Below are 6,942 nucleotides of genomic sequence, written 5' to 3'. Positions count from 1 at the left end.
GACATCCTGGGGGTGGGGTGGGGAGGATTTTAGATATTTGTCCAGGGGGGTAGTGGGACTAGATCGCTTTTTCCAGGTTCTTAACCACGCCCACCCGGGGGCCCTGTGAGAATTTGCCTAATGCAGTGGGCAGAGAATGTCCACCTGGAGCAGGCGTGGTGGTCGTGGAGGAGACAGGACTCCAGTGCTGGGTGCTGGCTCCCTCCCTGCTCTGTGGGGCAACTTAAGCCCTGGGGCCTCAGGGAGGCCTTATCCCCAGAGCCCCTCCAGCCCTCCTCGCCCCCTCTCAGCGGAGTGGCTGAGAAATGAATTGATGCTCATTAACATGTGCTAATGAGTGTGAGCGGCACTGCCTTCCAAGGGGAGAGCGAAAGGGAAGGAGGTAAGTGAGAATCAAAAGGAGGGCGCTAGGGAAAGGAGGGGCAAGGTTGTCCCTGGGCGGGGGGGATGAGCCCACGGTGAGCCAATGCAGTGTGGCGGTCCCAGCATCCCTTGGGTCTTTGCTCGGGGCAATGTGTTTACAGAGGCTTTCAGGAACAGATCGAGAGAGAAGGGAGTCCTAAAAAGCCACTTTAGAGGACTATTTGGGAGGGAAGGGGAGTGGGGGGAGGAGGCTGCCTCAGGCATTGGTGATGCTTTGGTGGCAGGGGAGAGTCCTGGCTCGCTCTCACCTGGTTTGGAGTCGCCATCTCCCTGCCTCTAAGGAGGCAGGATGTCCCAGTGTTTAAGATCAGGTGTTCTGGAGCCAGGTGGCTTTGGTTCAGATCCCAGAGAAAGCCATGTGTGACTTTGGGCAAACTGTGTAATCTGTCTACCTCATTTTCTCTCTTGCAAAATGGTAGCATATATACCTCGGAGACTTGTTCAGAGGTTTAAGTGAGATAGTATGCTCTCTCATTTCATGCTCGTTTGGGCTCCCAATGGAGCCAGTGATCAACTGTTGGCTTGGGAAGAAATTCTTTACAGCATCTCTCCCCCAGGGAAGCGAATGTCCCCCGGAAGGGCTGACCCCACAGGGAGCCCAAGAGGCGAGGGCTAAGACTTGGTTCCTCTGAAGCCAAGTTTTGTTGGGGGACCTCCAGAACACCTCTTGGGCTCGTGTGGGGCCACCATGATGCCCACCCGCTCCTGGAGTAGGCTGGGGTGAGCAGAAGTTTTGAGTTTGGGCCACATGTGAGGACAGAACTGGCATTTGGCTTTGACAGGGAGCTGGTCGCAGGCTGATGACGCAGTCTTGTGCTGGGGAGGCTTGAAGAGACTGTTCTGTCCTGTGTCTAGAGGGAAGATGGGGCCAGCCCACCTGGTTCCAGCTCTCTGGAGCCCTTGGAGGGTGCTGTGTTTCCTGAGGAAGGGACAAGGGTTTAAAGGAGGAGCAGATGCCAGATAACAGCTGATCCATCCTTGGTGTTGAAGGACGCTAGTGTGGAGGTGAAAACCACACCAGGGAAAACTATCTCACCACGCAGAGATCCTCGATATCGCGAGAGACCAGGAGTCAGTAGCCAGAACCAGGATGTTCCCATCAGCCACAGGGGACCAGAAAGGTGAGAAGATCCCCTCCTCCCCATTTCTTCTCCCAGTCATCCCCCTCCTCCTCCAAAGGGAGGGGATGTCTCAGAACCAGCCACAATCCACCCCCACACATTGTCCTGAAGCCAGCCCCCTCGTCCAGGTAGCAATGGAGAAGAGCCTGGAGTCTTAAACTGGACCACGCCAAGTTTAAGTAACTGAATATGAGAGGAAAAACCATGGACTCAGATCAAGAAATCATTAAGGGGTGGCAAAGGAGAGTCAATGAGCAATTTTTAAAGCAGTGATGGTACAAGCAAAACTCTTTCATGTTCGTATCTCAAGTACTCCTGTAATTATTTTTAGATGTCTGAGGTTTTGCCACTCCTCCTGGACCTCCCCCTCCCATGCTGGTGATGACAGTCATGATATCCCTTTAAATGCCTTTACAATGGGCTCTCATGTGTCTGGCCTTGTTTGGTCCTCACAACAAGCTCATCAGGTGTGTAATGCACGAAATTGGGACCTTTTTAAAGATGAGGAAACTGAGCCCCAGAAAGATGAACACCCAACCCAAGACCTCTTGAGGGTGGGACATCAAGAACACTTGGGCTCCTCCAGTTTCCACTGTGGAGCAGGTGCCAAGCCCCTGTGCAGTGTGTGTAAGGTTTGTCCCAGATCCTGGCCACCAGAGCCACATGACCCAGTGGTAAGGAATGACACTGTGTCCGCTGTTTCCAGGATGCCCGTGGGTTCAGCTGAGGGCTGGCTTCCCCCTGCCCCAGAAGGGGTAGACGTTCCCATTCCCACCCTGCAGCTGCATCCTGAAGATGGTGATCCAATACCAAGGTTGATGAGAAGACTTGTCTACTTGCTCTCTGCCCCAGGCACCTGTCCCTGGCTTCATAATCGCTCCCCCAGGAAGCAAGGGAGGCCTGGCGATGCGAGATGGTGAGATGCAAACGCACCATGATGACAAACAACTTTCCAGCTGGTACCCACTGGGCAGGGTAATTGGCAGAGCTCCTCAGAGCACCTGATGTTATTTTGGAGTACATCAAAGAAAACATCAGAAGCCTGACCCGGTTCCTCCCTCCGCTTGGCCGGGTTTCTTCTGGATGGTGCTTCTTTGGTCTTTATAATGGTCAGGCCTGGCTACCGAGGGTGCCGGAGCGCGGACCTTGCCTCCCAGAAAGGAGGATGAAAGGGATACAGGAGCCCAGCAGTTTCTATGGAAACGGATTGGAGGTGGGGGGAGGATAGGGAGTCCAGAGGAACCCAGAGGTAGGAGCAGGACTTTGGAGTAACTCAGTCTGAAGCTTGAGAATCTGTGGAAAAAATTCCTCTCCTGTACAAAGGTTTCAGGTCACGGGGAGAGCAACAGGTGGTAGAATAACAGCCAGTGGGGGCCGTGGAGTGACTCCTCTCCCCCCCAGCAGGTAGAGACACATTGTCTAAGGGCTCAGGCTCCTGAGTCCCACTGGCCCCACCCTGTTTCTGGTTCCACTGTTTATCGGCAGTTCTGCCTCGTGCTGTCTGTGTGACTCTGAGCAAGGTGCCCGTCCTCCCTGAGCTTTGTTTCCTTGTTGATAAAATGGGGATCACCCCAGTAGCGCCTTCATGTGGCTTTTATGAGCATTAAGAGAGGTAATGCAAGTAAAGTGTGACACAGGACCTGGAGCCTGATGGGCACTCACAGGTGGTTACTCAAACTTGAGAAGACTGAGGGCAAGTAGGGGAGAGTCTAATTCAACCAGGACAGCCCGCTAGTCTGGCCACAGTGATTGGTTCAGGGATATGCGTGTGATAAGTTCCATCCAATGAGAGCGGTCATAGCCCAGAATGTGAAGAAGCTACTGGAAGGGGCTCCCTGTTTTCTTGCAGACAATCTGGTATGAAGCTGTGAGGTCTGGAATTGTGCAGCCATCTCAGCACCACGAGTGAAGAGTCAGAGATGGGGGAGGGCACACACAGGAAACTGAGGATGAAGTTGATATTGCAGGGCAGAGAGACTGCAAGAAACCGGGTCAGAGGTGACGTCATTTGAACTGCTGGACTGAGCTGAACATGAAGTACCTTTGTACTTTAGTTATATGCGTCAAAGTGTATCCATCAGTGTCGAGGCCATTTTAAATTGAGTTTTCTTTCATTTGCAACCCAAAAGGCCTACCTGATAGTCCAAGGAAAGCACAATTGTCCTCATGGGAGCTGAAAGTGGGAACCTTTAGAAATCAAAGTGTTTCTCTTCCCCTTTCGCAGCAGCAGGACTGCGCTCTCAGACATTCCAACTCCATCTGCAGCACTCCCCCATTTTCTTCTCTCTCTAGCAGCAGGCATCCTTGCAACCTTGCCTTTTCCTGACCTAGTGTAATCTCCCCGGCCTCAGCTCATCCCCAAGATTCTTTTGCTTCCGTTTCCCCTAACAGCCTTGGCCTCTCTGTTCCACTATTTAAACTACCATGAGAGGAATCTGAATGGTCTAGTTCATTTTTTTTATGCCAGGCCATTTGAATTGCTAGTTGCCATCCGCTGTGCTCGGACGCCTGGGGTCAGGCGCCCACCCCTTGATCCAGCCAGCTGTGGCTGTGGCCAGGGGTGCTGTGGGGAGTGGTGGGCAGCGCAGAGAGGGACCCGTTTCCCTTAGCAGGGTTGTGGGTCCAGCAACAGTAATGCCTCGTCTAGTATTGGGTGCTCCCTGTGGAAAACTCAAACAGGTGGTGAGACGTGTCGGCTGTTAACCTAGATAAAGCACACCTGACAAGCGAGTCCGCAGGTAAGAGTGAGAGCCAGGGGAAGGGGTGTCATGTGGGACAGGGGCTGGCAAACCTTTTCTGTAACGGGCCGTTTGCTTTGCAGGCTTTGCAGGCCATATGGTGCCTGTTGCAACTGCTCAACTCTGCCCTTGCACTGCGAAAGCAGTCACAGATGATACGCAAATGAACAAATGTGGCTCTGTCTCAATAAACCTTTTGTATAAAAGCACGTGGTGGGCCGGATTTGCCCTATGGGACATCGTTTGCCAACCGCTTGATCTAGCAGGATGAATTCTAGGCTAACCTCTCTAAGGCTCCATTTCTTCTTTGTGAAATGCAGATGCTAATAGAACCTATGAGGAAGGCTTGTTGTGATGATTAAATAAAAGGATGCATGTAAATTTCTTACCACAGTGGCTGGCCCAGAGCAGATAAATGTTGGCTGCTTTTTTCTCTCTCTGTTGTTGGGCTGAAACTGTTTTTCCATAACTGCATTCTAGACCTGGCTCCACCATCAGTTTGCTTTGGGAACCTAGAAGAGTCTTTTCCTTTGAGCCAGAGACTGATAACCCTCTCTCTGTGGGGTGAGACAAAGAACACTAAAGAAAGGGAGTGGAGAGTTAAAAAGGAGGCTTAAGCTGGGAGGACACAGAGAAGTGGAGCTGCAAATGAATGCAAACCTGCAGGCCTCAGTAGGAGGCTGGCTTCGTCTCTGCTCAGGGACCTGGCAGGGCTCCCTGGGCCTGATTTGCAAACAAACCCGCTTCATTTCCTGCCGGAACAGGACTTTCTGGTGGAGAGAAATTTGGATCTTTTCACCAAGGATGGGAAAAAGGTCCCTAGAGGGGCAGTGTCCTACTTCTAGGATTCCTCAGGATGCAACAGGGATATTGGAATGAGGCGCAAAAAGGTAACAGCTGCGTTTCATCCATTCATTCAAACTTTTATTTATTCGTGCTGTCAAAAATATCTATTAACTATCTGCTCTGTTCCAGGCCCTGTAATAATCCCTGGGGAGTCAGCGGTTAGCAAAACAGAAATGGCCCCACCCCCAGGAGTTTACCTAGGTATTGATCCAAACACACAATTGGATATTTAAGGGCAAACTGGGTATTCAACAGTGGTTTGACTTCTCTAGCCTCCCCGAGGTTTGGGGAGGACTCCCTGAGAGTGAACGGGCCAGAGGGAGGAAGGTGGTGAGCGTTCCAGGGATTTAAATCCCAGGTTCAAAGGCTCTTGCTGGAGGGACTGTAACCCTAGTGTGACAGGAGCACAGAAAGGAGGATGGTGTTAGGGCTTGACCTGTGTCCCCCCAAAAGAGATGGTGAAGTCCTACCTCCTGGTACATCAGAATGTGAGCTTATTTGGAAATACAGTCATTGCAGATGGAATTAGTTAACATGAGGTCATACTGGAATCGGGGGGATGTTTAATCCAATATGGCTTGTCACTAAAAGAAGAGAAGAGACAGATGCACACGGGGAGAATGCAGAGAGGGAGGCTGAGGCTGGAGTGGTGCAGCCACAAGCCATGGACACCGAGGGCTGCCAGCAACCACCAGGACCAAGGAAAAGCAAGGAAAGATCCTTTCCTAGGGCCATTGCTGCCACCTTGATTTTTGGATATTTGGACTTCTGGCCACTTCTAGAGAGTTTTAAGCCACCCAGTTTGTGGTCTTTTGTCCTAGGGTTGCCAACCCTAGGAAACTAATATAATGTGTTGTATGGGTGATGCGGAAGAGGTAAGCAGATCAGATCCCAGAGCTCTGGGAAGCCGTCAAAGGGTTTTCAATAGGGAACAAATGTGATCCGAATTGCCTTCTTCAAGGATCTCCTAGGTCCCTGTGTGGGGCTGCCTGGAGAGGGGGAAACTAAGTGGACACCGGGAGATCTATGCAGTGACTGCTGCAGGTGTCTGTGAGAAATGGTGGTACCTTGGACTTGGCAAGGGGCAGTGGTGTGCAGAGAAGTGGTCAGGAGCCGAGGGTATACCCGCCTTAGCATGGCACTCTGGAGGAGAGCGGTGACATTTAGTGGGATAGGGAAGGACAAGATTTGGTGGGGGAGACCCCTGGTTTTGTTGGGTTTGTTGTGCTTGAGTTACCTTTGAATCAGTCAAAGGGAAGGCAAAGTCTCCTTAGTGGAGAGACTGAACCTTAGTGTGACTGGAGCCCAGAAAGGACTCAGGGCTTGGAGAGAGACCTGGGCTGGAGAGGCAAATCTGGAATCCTTGGGTGCGGCAAAAATCAAAGCCATGGCCCTGGAAGGCTGCACTGGGCCTGGCCTCCCTCGCTTGGGCTGCTCTTTGCCTTGGTGCCCTCTGCTGCCATCCCCAAGGTCTCATCCTGCTGCTTTGATCCCCCATAGCCATTCAAGAGAGAAGGGATTGCTCCAACTTTGAAAGCATCCATGGTCTGTCTTCTTCAAGCACTGGGCCACTAAACTAACCAAAAAAGAAATAGCTCTTCCTAAAACCTGCTACTCAGGCCTTAGTAAGCAGTGATGTGGGACAGCAGGACCAGGTACCCTCTGTAAGTACCACTGAGGTCTCGAGAGCCACCCTGATGTACCTTCGAGCACCCAAAACCTGGGGCTGCATGCACTATCCCTGTGTGGGCAGACTTTTCTTCTCAGATTACTAGTTATTTTAAGAGAAGAGGGAGAGCATGTGCAGAGAGAAC

The sequence above is a fragment of the Dasypus novemcinctus genome, chromosome 18, assembly GCF_030445035.2.
Source record: "Dasypus novemcinctus isolate mDasNov1 chromosome 18, mDasNov1.1.hap2, whole genome shotgun sequence".
Taxonomy (NCBI): domain Eukaryota; kingdom Metazoa; phylum Chordata; class Mammalia; order Cingulata; family Dasypodidae; genus Dasypus; species Dasypus novemcinctus.
Note: the sequence above shows the minus strand (reverse complement) of the source record.